The following is a 15390-nucleotide window of genomic DNA, read 5'->3' as shown; positions in this document are numbered from 1 at the left end:
ACGTGTGCAGTTGCACCCGTCACACTTTTCACTGTCTGCTATGCGGCTGCACTCCAGCGGGGCCTATTTGGAGATTCCCGCTGGGCTGGTGGGGGGAAACCTGGTTTCTGCCCGCCGGCCCAGCGGGGATCTCGGCCGCAACACGGGAGCCGGCTCCAAATGGAGCCGGTCACACTTTTTACTGTCTGCTATGTAGACAGTGAAAAGCTGCATGGGGCCGTGGCAGGGGGCCCCGCAACTCCCCTTTCTGCCAGCCTTTTCATGGCGGTTCAAACAGCCATGAAAAGGCTGGCGGGAGGGGGACTCGTAATCCAAGGAAGCACCGGCAGCCTGTTGGTGGTGCTTCCGTCAAAACAGCCCTGGCGGTCAAAAACCACCAGGGTTGTAATGACCCCCATAGTCTTCTGAATGCATTGCACCCACCATCTGGAGGCGTGCCCCCCCACACCCCGCCAACCACAGAGGAGTTTGTAAGCATAATAGAGACAATCACACTTGCAATCAAGGGGCTTACACACACCAGTCTAGAGAATGTATCCAACATAGAGGTACAGTGTTCTTGTCACTGTCTTAACGGATCCAGCCAACAAGGTGGCTTCAAGCAAACTGGGAAAATTAGCATGCCACAAAAGGCACAGACATGTCAATGCGCAGGTCCACCTGCCAAGGTGGAAGCTATCCAGATGAACAAGGTGAAAAAGAAGTAAAAATATATCTCCCTCCCTTAACATAAGGACAATCTGTTAATGAGTATGTTATGTTACAGTGTTTGTGCGGTCCAACCCACCATCTGGAGGCGTGACCCCCTCATAGAGGAGTTTGAAAGCATAATAGAGACAATCACACTTGCAATCAAGGGGCTTACACACACCAGTCTAGAGAATGTATCCAACATAGAGGTACAGTGTACTTGTCACTGTCGTAATGGATCCAGCCAACAAGGTGGCTTCAAGCAAACTGGGAAAATTAGCATGCCACAAAAGGCACAGACATGTCAATGCGCAGGCCCGCCTGCCAAGGTGGAAGCTATCCAGATGAACAAGGTGAAAAAGAAGTAAAAATATATCTCCCTGCCTTAGCATAAGGACAATCTGTTAATGAGTATGTTATGTTACAGTGTTTGTGCGGTCCAACCCACCACTGTCTCTGCAGTAGGGGTTCCCGAGGTACAGCCCCGCTATCCAACCGTGTAATGGTTGCGATGATGCCGCAGGTGTAACAAATTAAAAAAGGGGTCTAGTTTCTCGCGTGAAGAACAGACAGAAACACAGAGTTAGCCTCCTGAGTTGTATGTTTGCTCTACGTTAGCCTAGCGCGCCATGTTCAGGTGCAGGCCTACTGTTCCTCGTGAGCTCAGTGCGCGGCCTGCATGTGCCAGTCACTGCTACTAGTGACCACAACAGCTGGCGCCGAACAGGTACCTTTCCCACTGCTCTGTCGTTAGACTGCAATCATTGCACGGAGTCGCAAGCCGTGCGACTCCAATCAGCCACACTAACCTGTCACCCTGCTGGTCAACGTCAGACCCTCGCTGCAGCCTCACCGCCTGCTTCCCCTGCGGCTGGCACCGAGACACATTGGTTCCTTATTTCACTGCAACGCGGCCCGGGCGCTCCTACCTTGTGGCCAGGAGCCCTCATCCTTCCCTGCGATAGGCCACATGAGGCTCGCAGCTTCTTTCTCCTAGCCGCACTGCAGTTTTGCCCTGCAGCAGCTGACATCATCATCCCAGGTCAGTCCGGATGAGTGCACGCAGCATGTTTTCTCTATGCCACCTGGCAGTTGTTAATACTGCTTAAGCTTCAGACCTCAGAAGAATTGCTTAGGAGTGTCTCACAGACTTTGCTACCTGCCAGTGGCCACACACACACACACACACACACACACACACACACATATATATATATATATATATATATATATGGAAAATGTCACTTACCCAGTGTACATCTGTTCGTGGCATGAGACGCTGCAGATTCACATGCTGTGCACATCCCGCCATCTAGTGTTGGGCTCGGAGTGTTACAAGTTGTTTTTCTTCGAAGAAGTCTTTTCGAGTCACGAGATCGAGGGACTCCTCCCCTTTCGGCTCCATTGCGCATGGGCATCGACTCCATCTTAGATTGTTTTCCCGCAGAGGGTGAGGTAGGAGTTGTGTATTATAGTAATAGTGCCCATGCAATGGAGTAAATATGTATGTACATAATGTGGTTTAAAGTGATATATTTACAAATTTACAAATGTTCAAGACCAACTTAAAAACGGCTACAGGCTCCCGGGGAGGCGGGAGGGCGCATGTGAATCTGCAGCGTCTCATGCCACGAACAGATGTACACTGGGTAAGTGACATTTTCCGTTCAATGGCATGTGTAGCTGCAGATTCACATGCTGTGCATAGACTAGTAAGCAGTTATCTCCCCCAAAAAGCAGTGGCTCAGCCTGTAGGAGTTGAAGTTGTCTGAAATAAAGTTCGTTTGTCCTACTGTGGCTTGCTGTGTTGTTAACACATCCACGCAGTAATGCTTGGTAAATGTATGAGGCATAGACCATGTGGCTGCCTTACATATTTCAGTCATAGGTATGTTTCCTAGAAAGGCCATGGTAGCACCTTTCTTTCTAGTTGAGTGTGCCTTTGGTGTTATAGGTAGTTCTCTTTGTGCTTTGATATAACAGGTTTGAATGCATTTAACTATCCATCTGGCAATGCCTTGTTTGGATATTGGATTCCCTGTATGAGGTTTTTGTAAAGCAACGAACAATTGTTTTGTTTTACGAATTTGTTTTGTTCTATCAATGTAGTACATTAATGCTCTTTTGATGTCTAATGTATGTAATGCTCTCTCAGCTACAGAATCTGGTTGTGGAAAGAACACTGGTAGTTCCACTGTTTGATTTAAGTGGAACGGTTATATAACTTTCGGTAAGAACTTAGGATTTGGGCGTAGAACTACTTTATGTTTGTGTATCTGAATAAAGGGTTCTTGTATGGTAAATGCTTGTATTTCACTTACTCTTCTAAGAGATGTGATGGCAATTAGAAATGCTACTTTCCATGTTAAATATTGTATTTCACATGAGTGCATGGGTTCAAAAGGTGGACCCATGAGTCGTGTTAAGACTATGTTGAGGTTCCACGAAGGAACTGGTGGTGTCCTTGGTGGGATAATTCTTTTCAGGCCTTCCATAAATGCTTTTATGACTGGGATCCTGAATAATGAAGTTGAGTGCGTAGTTTGCAAATGCGCAGAAATTGCGGTGAGATGTATTTTAATGGATGAAAAAGCTAACTTTGACTTTAATAAGTGCAGTAGGTAGCTTACGATATCTTTAGCAGTTGCATGTAATGGTTGGATTTGATTATTATGACAATAATAAACAAATCTTTTCCACTTATTTGCATAGCAATGTCTTGTGGTTGCTTTTCTAGCCTGTTTTATGACCTCCATACATTCCTGTGTAAGGTCTAGATGTCTGAATTCTAAGACTTCAGGAGCCAAATTGCTAGATTCAGTGATGCTGGATTTGGGTGCCTGATTTGTTGTTTGTGTTGAGTTAACAGATCTGGTCTGTTTGGCAGCTTGACATGAGGCACTACTGAGAGGTCTAATAGTGTTGTGTACCAAGGTTGTCGTGCCCAAGTTGGTGCTATTAGTATGAGTTTGAGTTTGTTTTGACTCAATTTGTTGACTAGATATGGAAGGAGTGGGAGAGGGGGAAAAGCGTATGCAAATATCCCTGACCAACTCATCCATAACGCATTGCCCTGAGACTGATCCTGTGGGTACCTGGATGCGAAGTTTTGGCATTTTGCGTTTTCCTTTGTTGCAAATAGGTCTATTTGCGGTGTCCCCCACCTTTGGAAGTAAGTCTTTAGTATTTGTGGGTGAATTTCCCATTCGTGGATCTGTTGGGGATCCCGAGAGAGATTGTCTGCTAACTTGTTCTGAATTTCTGGTATGAACCACTGTGCTATTAGGCGAATGTGATTTTGAATCGCCCAATGCCATAGTTTCTGTGCCAAGAGACACAACTGTGTTGAGTGTGTCCCTCCTTGTTTGTTCAGATAATACATTGTTGTCATGTTGTCTGTTTTGACAAGAATGTGTTTGTAGGTTATTATAGGTTGAAATGCTTTCAGCGCTAGAAATACTGCTAGTAGTTCTAAGTCATTTATGTGAAGTTGTCTCTGCTGTTTGTCCCATTGTCCTTGGATGCTGTGTTGGTTGAGGTGCGCTCCCCACCCTACCATGGAAGCATCTGTTGTGATTACGCACTGAGGCACTGGGTCTTGAAAAGGCCGCCCCATGTTTCCATTTATATTGTTCCACCATTGAAGCGAGGTGTATGTTTGGCGGTCTATCAACACTAGGGGGGTCATTCTGACTTTGGCGGGCGGTGGAGGCTGCCTGCCAAAGTCCCGCCGTCAGAATACCGCTGCGCGGTCAAAACACCGCCGCGGTAATTCTGAGTTTCCCGCTGGCCGGGCGGGCGACCGCCAGAAGGCCGCCAGCCCGCCCAGCGGGAAACCCCCTTCCACGAGGATGCCGGCTCCGAATGGAGCCGGCGGAGTGGAAAGGGTGCGACGGGTGCAGTTGCACCCGTCGCGATTTTCAGTGTCTGCTATGCAGACACTGAAAATCTTGGTGGGGCCCTGTTAGGGGGCCCCACGACACCCGTTACCACCAGCCAGGTTCTGGCGGTCAAAACCGCCAGAACCAGGCTGGCGGTAAGGGGGTCGGAATCCCCATGGCGGCGCTGCCTGCAGCGCCGCCATGGAGGATTCCTCAGGCCAGGGGAAAACCGGCGGGAAACCACTGGTTTCCCTTTTCTGACCGCGGCTTTACCGCCGGGGTCAGAATTGGCCTGGATGCACCGCCAGCCTGTTGGCGGTGCATCCGCGGTCCCCGGCCCTGGCGGTCCATGACCGCCAGGGTCGGAATTACCCCCCAGATCTTGAAGTTGACCCTGTGCTTGTGACGATTGTGATGCTAGGCACTGTTGTAAGGGCCGCATGTGTAATCTTGCGTTTGGGACAATGGCTATGCATGATGACATCATGCCTAGTAGTTTCATCACTAATTTTACCTGTACCTTTTGTTTTGGGTGCATGGCTTGTATTATGTTGTGAAATGCCTGTACCCTTTGTGGACTTGGAGTGGCAATCCCTTTGGTTGTGTTGATTGTTGCTCCTAAGTATTGTTGTATTTGACACGGCTGTAGGTGTGACTTGTTGTAGTTTAGTGAGAAACCTAGTTTGTGAAGGGTTTCTATGACGTACTTTGTGTGTTGTGAACACCGTTCTTGCGTATTGGTCTTGATTAACCAATCGTCTAGGTACGGGAACACATGTATTTGCTGCCTTCTGATATGAGCAGCGACCACTGCCAGGCATTTTGTAAAAACTCTTGGCGCTGTTGTTATCCCGAATGGCAACACTTTGAACTGTTAATGTACCCCTTGGAATACAAACCTTAGGTACTTTCTGTGTGAAGGATGAATCGGTATATGGAAATATGCATCCTTTAGGTCTAATGTTGTCATGTAGTCTTGTTGTTTGAGCAATGGGATCACGTCTTGCAGTGTCACCATGTGAAAGTGATCTGATTTGATATATTTGTTTAATGTTCTGAGATCTAAAATAGGTCTTAAGAGTTTTGTCTTTTTTGGGTATGGGAAAGTACAGGGAGTAGACTCCTGTTCCTCTCTGATGAATTGGTACTATTTCTATTGCCTCTTTTTGCAACAACGCTTGGACCTCCAGTTGTAAAAGATCCATGTGTTGTTTGGACATGTTGTGTGTTTTCGGTGGGACATTTGGAGGGAATTGTAGAAATTCTATGCAATAACAATGCTGGATAATGGCTAGGACCCACGAGTCTGTTGTTATTTCCTCCCAGTGTTTGTAGAACTTGGTTAGTCTCCCCCCCACTGGTGTTTTGTGTTGGGGATTTGTGACGTTGAAGTCACTGTTTGTTTTGTGGAGTTTTGGGACTCTGGAACTTCCCTCTACTCTTTGGGAACTGTCCTCCTCTATATTGTCCCCGAAAACTTCCCCGCAGATATTGGCTCTGATAAGTGGGCCTTGTTTGTGAGGTTGAGGGCTCTGTGCTCTGTCCCCGAAACCCCCCTCTAAAATGTGTTTTTCGAAAAGTGCCTCTGCTCTGCGGGTATTAGAGTGCGCCCATGGCTTTGGCTGTATCTGTGTCTTTTTTGGAGTTTTTCGATAGCAGTGTCCACCTTCGGCCCAAACAATTTGCTGTCTGTTAAATGGCATATTCAGCACGGCTTGTTGTATTTCCGGCTTGAATCCTGATGTACAGAGTCATGCATGTCTCCTTATGGTTACTGCTGTATTTACAGTCCTAGCTGTTGTGTCCACTGCGTCCATTGCTGACCTTATCTGATTGTTCGAGATACTTTGTCCTTCCTCCAACACTTGTTGTGCTCTCTTTTGGAACTCTTTGGGCAAGTGTAATATGAAATGTTGCATTTCGTCCCAATGAGCCCTATCATATCTCACCAACAATGCTTGTGAATTGGCAATGCGCCATTGATTGGCTGCTTGAGCCGCCACCCTTTTCCCTGCAGCGTCGAATTTGCGACTCTCCTTGTTTGGAGGCGGTGCGTCCCCTGAGGTGTGTGAGTTTGCCCTCTTGCGCGCTGCCCCTACTACCACTGAGTCTGGTGTTAACTGTTGTGTGATATACACTGGGTCTGTTGGTGGCGGTTTATATTTTTTCTCCACCCTTGGAGTAATTGCTCTTCCTTTCACAGGCTCCTCAAACACTTGTTTGGAGTGTTTTTAGCATTCCAGGTAGCATGGGGAGGCTCTGGTACTGGCTATGTGTGGACGACAGTGTGTTAAATAGAAAGTAGTCTTCAATTGGCTCAGCATGTAGGCTGACATTATGAAATGCCACTGCTCTTGACACCACCTGTGTGTAGGCGGTACTGTCCTCAGGCGGTGACGGTCTAGCTGGATAACAGTCGGACTGTTATCTGACACTGGCGCATCATAAAGATCCCATGCGTCGGGGTCATCCTGACTCATCCCTGTATGAGTTGGGGACTGCATCATTGGTGGAGTGGTTACCGGTGATGGTCGTGGAGAGCGTTGTGGAGATGGTGGCGGGGTTACTTGTCTTGCCACCTTTGCCTGTGGCTGCTTGTCTTTCTCTTGGAAGGCAAGTTTCCGTTTCATTCGTATCGGAGGGAGAGTACTGATCTTCCCTGTCTCCTTCTGAATGTGGAGCCTTCTTTGTGTGTAATCTGGCTCCATTGTCTCTAGCTCCTGTCCAAATCTATGTGTTTGCATTTGTGAGGACAGGCCTTGTTCCTCTGTGTAGGAACTTGTTTTCAGTTCAGAGGCCGGATGTTTCGGTACCGAAACCTTTTCGGCTGCTTTTTTCTGTTCCGACGACACTTTTTTGCTCTTCAGCGTAGTGATCTCTCGGTGCCGACTTGTTTCGGTTCCGCTCTCTCGGTGCCGAGATTGCTCTGACCCGGTGTCGAGTCTGCACTGTGCCGGTATCTTGACCGGAGTCGGATGACTTCGACACATGCATGCCCTTTTTCGGTGCCGATGGTCGGTCACCTATTTTTCGGGTTAGGCCATGGCCTGCAGGCGGTGGCGTCCCCTGGTCTTTAGTGGTCTTTGCGTGAGTTTTGTGTACCGACGTCTTACTCACGGTTTTCGGCGTCTGTTCTGGATCGACCTCTTCCGAGTCCGAATCCTCGATGGAGAAAGTTTCCTCTTCTTCCTCCATGTGTTTTTGTCCTGTCGGCACTGACGCCATCTGTAGTGTTCTTGCTCTTCGGTCCCTTAAGGTCTTCCTGGACCGAAACGCTCGACAGGCCTCACAGGTATCTTCGTGTTCTGGAGACAAACACAAATTACAGACCAGATGCTGATCTGTATAAGGATACCTGCTGTGACATTCGGGGCAGAAGCGGAATGGGGTCCGTTCCATTAGCCTTGAAGATGCACGTGGTTGGGCCGACCAGGCCCAGCCGGGGAATCGAAAACCCCGAAGGGCCGCCGGAACGCTTCAAAATTCGGTGTCGATCTGCTGTAACTAACCCGATACTGAACGCAAACAATACCGTCGAATCTTCTGAGATTTTCACTAACTTTCCGAACCGAAACGCGGAGCGAAAAGGAACACGTCCGAACCCGATGGCGGAAAGAAAACAATCTAAGATGGAGTCGACGTCCATGCGCAATGGAGCCGAAAGGGAGGAGTCCCTCGATCTCGTGACTCGAAAAGACTTCTTCGAAGAAAAACAACTTGTAACACTCCAAGCCCAACACTAGATGGCGGGATGTGCACAGCATGTGTATCTGCAGCTACACATGCCATTGAACATATATATATATATATATATATATATATATATATATATATATATATATATATATATATATATATATATATGGGAAACAATAAGGAAGAAACCATTAAACAACATAATCAGGATACCTACATAGTTCTGGCCTATGTCCATACTCACCTCATGTGGATGCCTCCACTGTACAGGAGAAATTACAGACTTTTGCCTGCTAAGAGTGTCTTTAGAGGAAGATAAGAGGCAACAATAACATGAGGACACGAGTAGTCTAAAAGGTAACAAGGGTGAATGAATACTGCCAGTAACAATAGACTGAAAGACATCTCCACTGTAGTACCCCCACCAAGATGATATTGATTCACACACTCTAACCTTTTATCGGCGATGGCCACCCCATCCTCACTCGCAGCCAAATGGAAGGACTAGTTAGCACGCCTGAAGATGTACTTTGAAGCCACAGCAATCAAAGATGTTAGGAAACGTCCTTTGCTCCTGAACTTGGGAGGCACTGAAATTCCCAAAATAGCTCAGTCTCTAGCAGAAGCAGGACCACCGCATACCTACAAGAGCACTCACAACGCGTTTTGAACCGCTGGCGAACCCTGATTTTGAGAGGTTTCTACTGGGCCAAGCGAGGCAATAACAGAATGAGTCAGAGGATGCATTCTATGCCCATTTGAAGGACCTGGCAAACACATGTACCTTGCCCAATGCTGAAGACGAGATCAGGGTGCAATTCATACAAGGATGCTCATCCACCAAACTGAGGAAGAACATATTTCAGGTGCCAGGCAAGTCAATGACCAACATCCTAACATTAGGCCGCTCCAAAAAACTGTCCAAAGTGCAAGCAACATATATGGAGGCTGTTCTACAATGAACATTGAAGACTGAACCATCACAGCCACCACTCCAGAACGGAAGAATACCCGTCCCAAGCCAACCACAACTCCAAAATCGTGTCATTAGTGTGGGGGCTCATAACCTCACCAAGGTCACTGCCCAGAACAGGGGAAGAGGTGCTTGGCATATAACAAAATGAATCACTTCACGAAAGTGTGCAAATCCACAAGTGTCAAGCCCACACAAAAGGCCAGAGTCGCACAGATCAGAAAACTACCAAGCACACCGGACAGTAATAATGACATGGATGACGATGACACAGAAGGGAAGCTGCATGTCATCCATACCATGCAACCTGAAGATAAAAGAGGACGTCGCATTCCCAAGAGCATGGTCACCGTGGAGGGGCACCCCATCTCAGTGCTCACTGACACCGGCGCCTTTATCAGCATAATGGTGGAACCAGTATTCCTGACTCTCTCCGGGCCACCGACTTTGAGACCAACAAGCACACAGGTGTATGCTTTTGGCTAGATGCCTCTACTGATAACTGGCACTTTCAAAGTTCAGATCAAGCATGAGGATCACACTACGTGGGCATGAGTGTACGTTACCCATGAAGGGTCCGGAATGTTGCTGAGCTACAAGACCGTTGAACGCCTCCAACTCGTAACGTTCGCATACACTGTACACATGTCGGCAATAGATGTTCTGATAGCAGAGTATTCAAGGCTATTTAAAGGCATCGAAATCAGTCCAATACTATGAGTATAACGTAGTTTACTCTCCATTAACATAGCAAACATAGGAATGGAAATCTTAAATTCAAATATACAACATACAATATATTTCAATTTAGATATTTATTATAGTTAATTAAACATTCAGTTCGCACATAATATAATCAACATAGAATCAACCAAAAAAATATAATACAACCCCCTACCCTAAATGAAACATACATATATGAAAACATAAATAACATACCAGTAAATACGCAAAAATAAACAAATAAATAAATAACACAGAACCAGCAAAATCACAAAATAGTATACATACAAATTTACAACCGCCTCATACATGAGAGGATATTTAAACAGCACAATAAAGTTACTGCTTTGATGCTACAATTATGCGTTGTAGTTTGGATTGTATAAAATTCAACATAATAACAGCCAATTCTAGGTTATAATTTCATGATTCAAATTCTCGTGTTACAGGCCTGATGGTAGCCAATCCTGGTCAGGGCTTCAAATTTGCCAATTTCAAACACTTCATGCCAATGTTCAAGACATGCCAATTTACAAGCCAATCGAAATCAGTCCAGCCTGTTGCTCTCCGTCAACGCCGGGTGGCATTCCCTCTCCGCCAGAAAGTGGAAGCAGAGTTGCAGAAACTAGAAGAGGCGGACATCACAGAACGTGTTGAGGGCCCCATGCCGTGGGTGCCCTCGATTGCTGTGGCTCGCAAGCCAAAACATTCAGACGAAGTCAGGATATGCATGGACATGCGGCTACCAAATCAGGCGATCCGGAGGGAAAGGCTTCTAACTCTGATGGCGGATGACATAGTAGGCGAAGTCAGCGGTTTTCAAAAGTCGATCTCCGAGCCGGCTAAAACCAGTTAATGCTGATGCCTGAGTCGAGATCCATCACCACCTTCTCCACTCACGTAGGCCTTCGAAGATACAAGCGCCTCAGTTTTGGAGTCTCAAGCGCAGCCAAGGTGCTTCAAGACACCATCAGGGGAGTGTTGGCAGGACTCCCCAGAGTTCTAAATGTCAGTGACAACATTTTGATACATGCTCCGACCCGTTGAGGAACACATCGAACAACTCAGGGCAACCTTACAATGGCTCCTAGACAATGGGCTCACATTGCACTGTGAAAAGTGTGCCTTCCTCAAAAAAGAAGTTAGCTTCTTCGGCTACAATTTCTCGGAGCGTGGGGTCGTGGCTGACTAAACCAAAGTCCAAGACATCCACTCTGCACCTGCCCCCACCACCGTCACAGGAGTAAGGGAGTTTCATAGGCATGGTGAATTATTGCGGATACTTCTTCCCCAATCTCACAGCGTTAACAGCTCGTCTTTGTGAGCTCACAAAATCAGCCACTGTACGGTAATGGAGCCCCATGCAAGAACAAGCTTTCCACGCCACTGAGGATGCCCTGTCTGAGACCACCACTTTGGCCTATATAGACCCCGACTAGAGTCTGCACTATCGGTGGACTCCAGCCCAACCAGACTGGGAGCCATGTTATCCCAGAGACAAATCAACTGAGACTGGGCCCCAGTGGTGTATGCCAGCTGGGCACTCATCGACACAGAGCAGAGGTACTCTCACATCGAGAAGGAGGCCATCTCCATTCATTGGGGATGTCATCATTTTCACCTGTATCTGTATGGATACCCATTCACGGTCCACATGGACCACAAGCCTCTCATCATCCTGTTCTCGGGGGCTTCTTCTAAGCCACCCGAGGATAGAGAAATGGACTCTACAGCTCCAGGAATACTACTGCCCCAGATCACAAAACCCATTGGACTATCTGTCCGGACATGCTCGTCCTGCCACAACTGAGGAGAAGTCTGAAGCACAGGAAGCCAAAGAATATATCAGACTGGTCCTGGAAAGGTCAAGGCTGCTGCCGATCTCACTTGACGAAATCGGGGCTGAGACCCAAAAAGATGACTGCCTTCAGTTGGCGATGATTGCCCTGTCATCTGGAAAATGGAACAAAATGACTTGAAACCTGGCCGGTCACACACCGGATGTGGGACATACCCTTATCACCCTACGACATGTCAGAGATGAGCTAGTGAGGTCTCCCAAAGGACGGTTACTGAGGGAACCTCGCATTGTGATACCTCAGGCCCTGCAACAGAGGGTTGTGGACCTCGACCATTCTACACACCAGGGCATTGTGAAGACGAAAGCCTAGCTAAGAAGCAAAGCATGGTTCCCCTTGCTGGATCAATTAGTGGAGACAACCATCAGTCGTTGTCCAATGTGCCAAACCACGGGTCCAGCTGAATCTCCATGACCCATCATTACAACTCACATTCCGCTGATCGCATGGCACGTGCCAGTGCAGATTTTGATAGCCTACCAGACAGTCGCCACATTCTCGTGCAAGTAGACAACTTCTCAAAATATCCTGAGATAGAAATAATTGACACCATGTCAGCCAGCCAAACCATTCCTCAAATTGAGAAAATCATGGCCACCCATTGACTCATACATGAACTGCGCATTGATAATGGGTCCCCATTTACCAGACAGGATTTCACTGAGTACCTAAAATCCCAAAATGTGCGTCATCTGAGAGAATCAAGCCTCGGTGGCCACAGGCCAATGGAGAGGTGGAACTACTGATGAGAACGCTGAACAAAACAATTTGCACTGCAGTAGCAGAAGGGAGGAATGTAAACTGTGCCCTATATGCTTTCCTCTGCGAGTACCACCAAACACCCCATTCCACAACAGGAATCACCCCCAAATGACTTGTCTCTCAACCGGCCAATGAATAACACCATTCGCATTTAGAGTCTCCTTCCACTCTCCGAGACAAAGCATCGGGCACTCTGCGTCACAGGAAGAAAAGGAATGACAAGGTGTCTCTCAAGAGAAGAGCCCAACACAGGCATTTACGGAGAGGAGATTTAGTGCTAGTGAGAAACAGACATCCACGGAGCAAGTTTCACTTGCCGTTTGAATCCAGTCTGTGGGCAGTAGTGAGAGTTAAAGGCACTATGGTTACTGCTGAAAAGGGCACAGAGGCAATCACAAGAAATGTGGCCCTATTCAAACACTACATGCCTGCTAGTCATCCTTCAGGTGATGGAGTGACACTGCTTTGTGTACCTGAGTTCTATGATGATGAAACTGATTGCACTGACACTGAAAGATCTAGACATCTCGTCCTGAAGAGAGAAGGGGCACTGCTGAGGATGAATCTACACCCCTCCTGCATGGCAAGCCGAGGGAGACACTGGCGGCCGAAGCAGGGGGCCCAAGATCACCATCAGTGTCCTGTCTGCGGAATAAGCGGTCTCAGAATTTGAGATATTGCCTTTGCCCCAATCCCAGCATGTTGTCCCGACTCAAAGACTCTGTTCACGGGTGAAGTGTGAAGACCTCAGCTCCTCCATGCTGTTTCTGTTTTTTTTCTCTCTCTCTCTCCACTTTCCTATTGTTTTGTTGTTCGTCGTTGCTTGTTCTGAAATTGTGGGAGGGATGTTACTTTCAGTGTTTGTGCGGACCAACCCACCACTGTCTCCACTGCAGGGGTCCCAGAGGTACAGCCCCACCGTCAAACCGTGTAATGGTTGCAATGATGACACGGATGTAACAAATTAATAAAGGGGTCTAGTTTCCTGCGTGGAGACCAGACAAAAACACAGTTAGCCTCCCAAGATGTATGTCTGCGTTGCGCCTGGCCCAGAGCACCATGTTGAGGTGCAGGCCTACTGTTCCCTCCGAGCCCAGTGCGCTGCCTGCATGTGCTGGTTACTGCTATTAGTGACCACAACAAGATGCTACCTTAGTATGATTCTGGACCACTGTATACAACTATGCACCAATGAGGAGGACAAGCTACTAAGGAGTATTATGAAGAGGGCGTGGCTGCAAGTACAGCTTTCCCAGACAATCACACTTCAGAGAAGCCATGGAGCTGAAGCAGCTGGGCTGTGGGGGTGGACCGTGGCATCGGACAGGTCTCTGCGGATGTTGCTCAGCATGCCAAGTGACTAGGACAGGCTGCTGTACTTGACACCCGCTGCGGGGATCAGCAAGGCAGCATGGTGAGGACCCGCAGCCCCATGGAAACGGGCTCCCTGGTGAGAGCACGAGTGTTTGGTATGGCGCGCTGCAGCGTGATGACACTGGCCGGTCACAGTAATCCCTGAAAAGGTATGCCACGCTATTTTTTCTGCACAGCCAAGGCGGTGGACCTGGGAAGAGACTCTGACCCCACGGAAGAGCGGAGGGGACTGTCAGGTACCTGTGGGCCTTTGGGATACCTTTTGGGGGTGAGGGGGTGTTGTATTTGATACGGGTAATGGCCCCCCAGTGGTTTTCATGATGCAGCTTGGTACCTGGAGAATAGCAGCAAAACATTAAGGGCCTGCAGCCTAGAAGTGGGCTAGATCATGGTCAGCAAGGTAGGCTCCGCAGTAACACTGATGAAATAGCTTAGGTGCTGCCCAGTTTGCGGGCACGCTACGGATCTCTTTTGCCTATCAGAGACAGGGCAGAGCTGGCGCTAGCAATTTTATTTTTCTTTCTTTGATTGCGGCTCGGGCCGGAGTCTGAAGCTGGGAAGCTTGGATGATAACCTCGCCCTGGTGAGGGATAGTGCAAACCTGTGCCTCAAGTCCTACCCCTCGCCCCCCCACCCCCACCCTGGGACACTTCCCCAGGACATTGAGGTGTGACGGGGCTTAGATCAGCATGCAGTGGTGGTCTCAAAGGTGAGGTTTGTTGCTTGCTTTGGCCACCAGAAGACAGGCTGCAGTTGAAACCTAAGAGGGGGCACAGACACCTAAAGATTGGCTGTGGACTGAGGAGAGTGGAGACTCCTGGAACTGAAGGCCAGACTTGAGCCCTTGAGGGACTTGACTTGACAAGTGACTATCCTGAGAGACTGCTGTCTGAGTGTTCAGCGATGGGCAAACCTACCGCCTGGGAATTGTGCAGAGCCTGAGTGCCCTGCCCTACAGCAGACTCAGGACAAGGTTATGCAAGACATTGTGGACTTCAAAGACACTCTGCAGATGCAAATAGGCACTGTGTCGACAGAGTTAGTACTTCTTTGGGCAGATCACTACAAGCTTGCGAACAAGGTCAAGGAGACGGGGGTGCCAGTTGGGGAGCTCCCACCAGCACTTCAGTCTCTAAAGCAACAAATGGCAGATCACACTAAAAAGGTGAAAATCCTGGAGAACACAGCGGAGTATTCAGAGGGTCACAGTTGCCGCAACAATGTGCCGATCAGGGAGCTCCCCTACAGTGCAGAGGTTAACAACAATTGTCTACTTGGAAGCCTGGATGAAAACTCAGGTGGCCCCTGCAAAACTTTCCTCTTTCTTTGACCTTTAACGTGTGCATAGAGTTCCTGCGAGGCCCCAGGCTCAGGGACTACCACCAAGACCAGTGGTTGCCAGACTGTTGCATTACAGGGATCGTGAAACCCT

General features: G+C 48.2%; 1 protein-coding gene across 2 annotated transcripts in view; it reads right to left on the bottom strand.

Moving 5' to 3' along the window:
* The window catches only part of MARK4 (microtubule affinity regulating kinase 4), a 691585-nt gene that overhangs the window by 229628 nt on the left and 446567 nt on the right, over positions 1–15390 (bottom strand). The window lies entirely within an intron of this gene.

The sequence above is a fragment of the Pleurodeles waltl genome, chromosome 9, assembly GCF_031143425.1.
Source record: "Pleurodeles waltl isolate 20211129_DDA chromosome 9, aPleWal1.hap1.20221129, whole genome shotgun sequence".
Taxonomy (NCBI): Eukaryota; Metazoa; Chordata; class Amphibia; order Caudata; family Salamandridae; genus Pleurodeles; species Pleurodeles waltl.
Note: the sequence above shows the minus strand (reverse complement) of the source record. Positions and strands in the feature narration are given on the sequence as shown.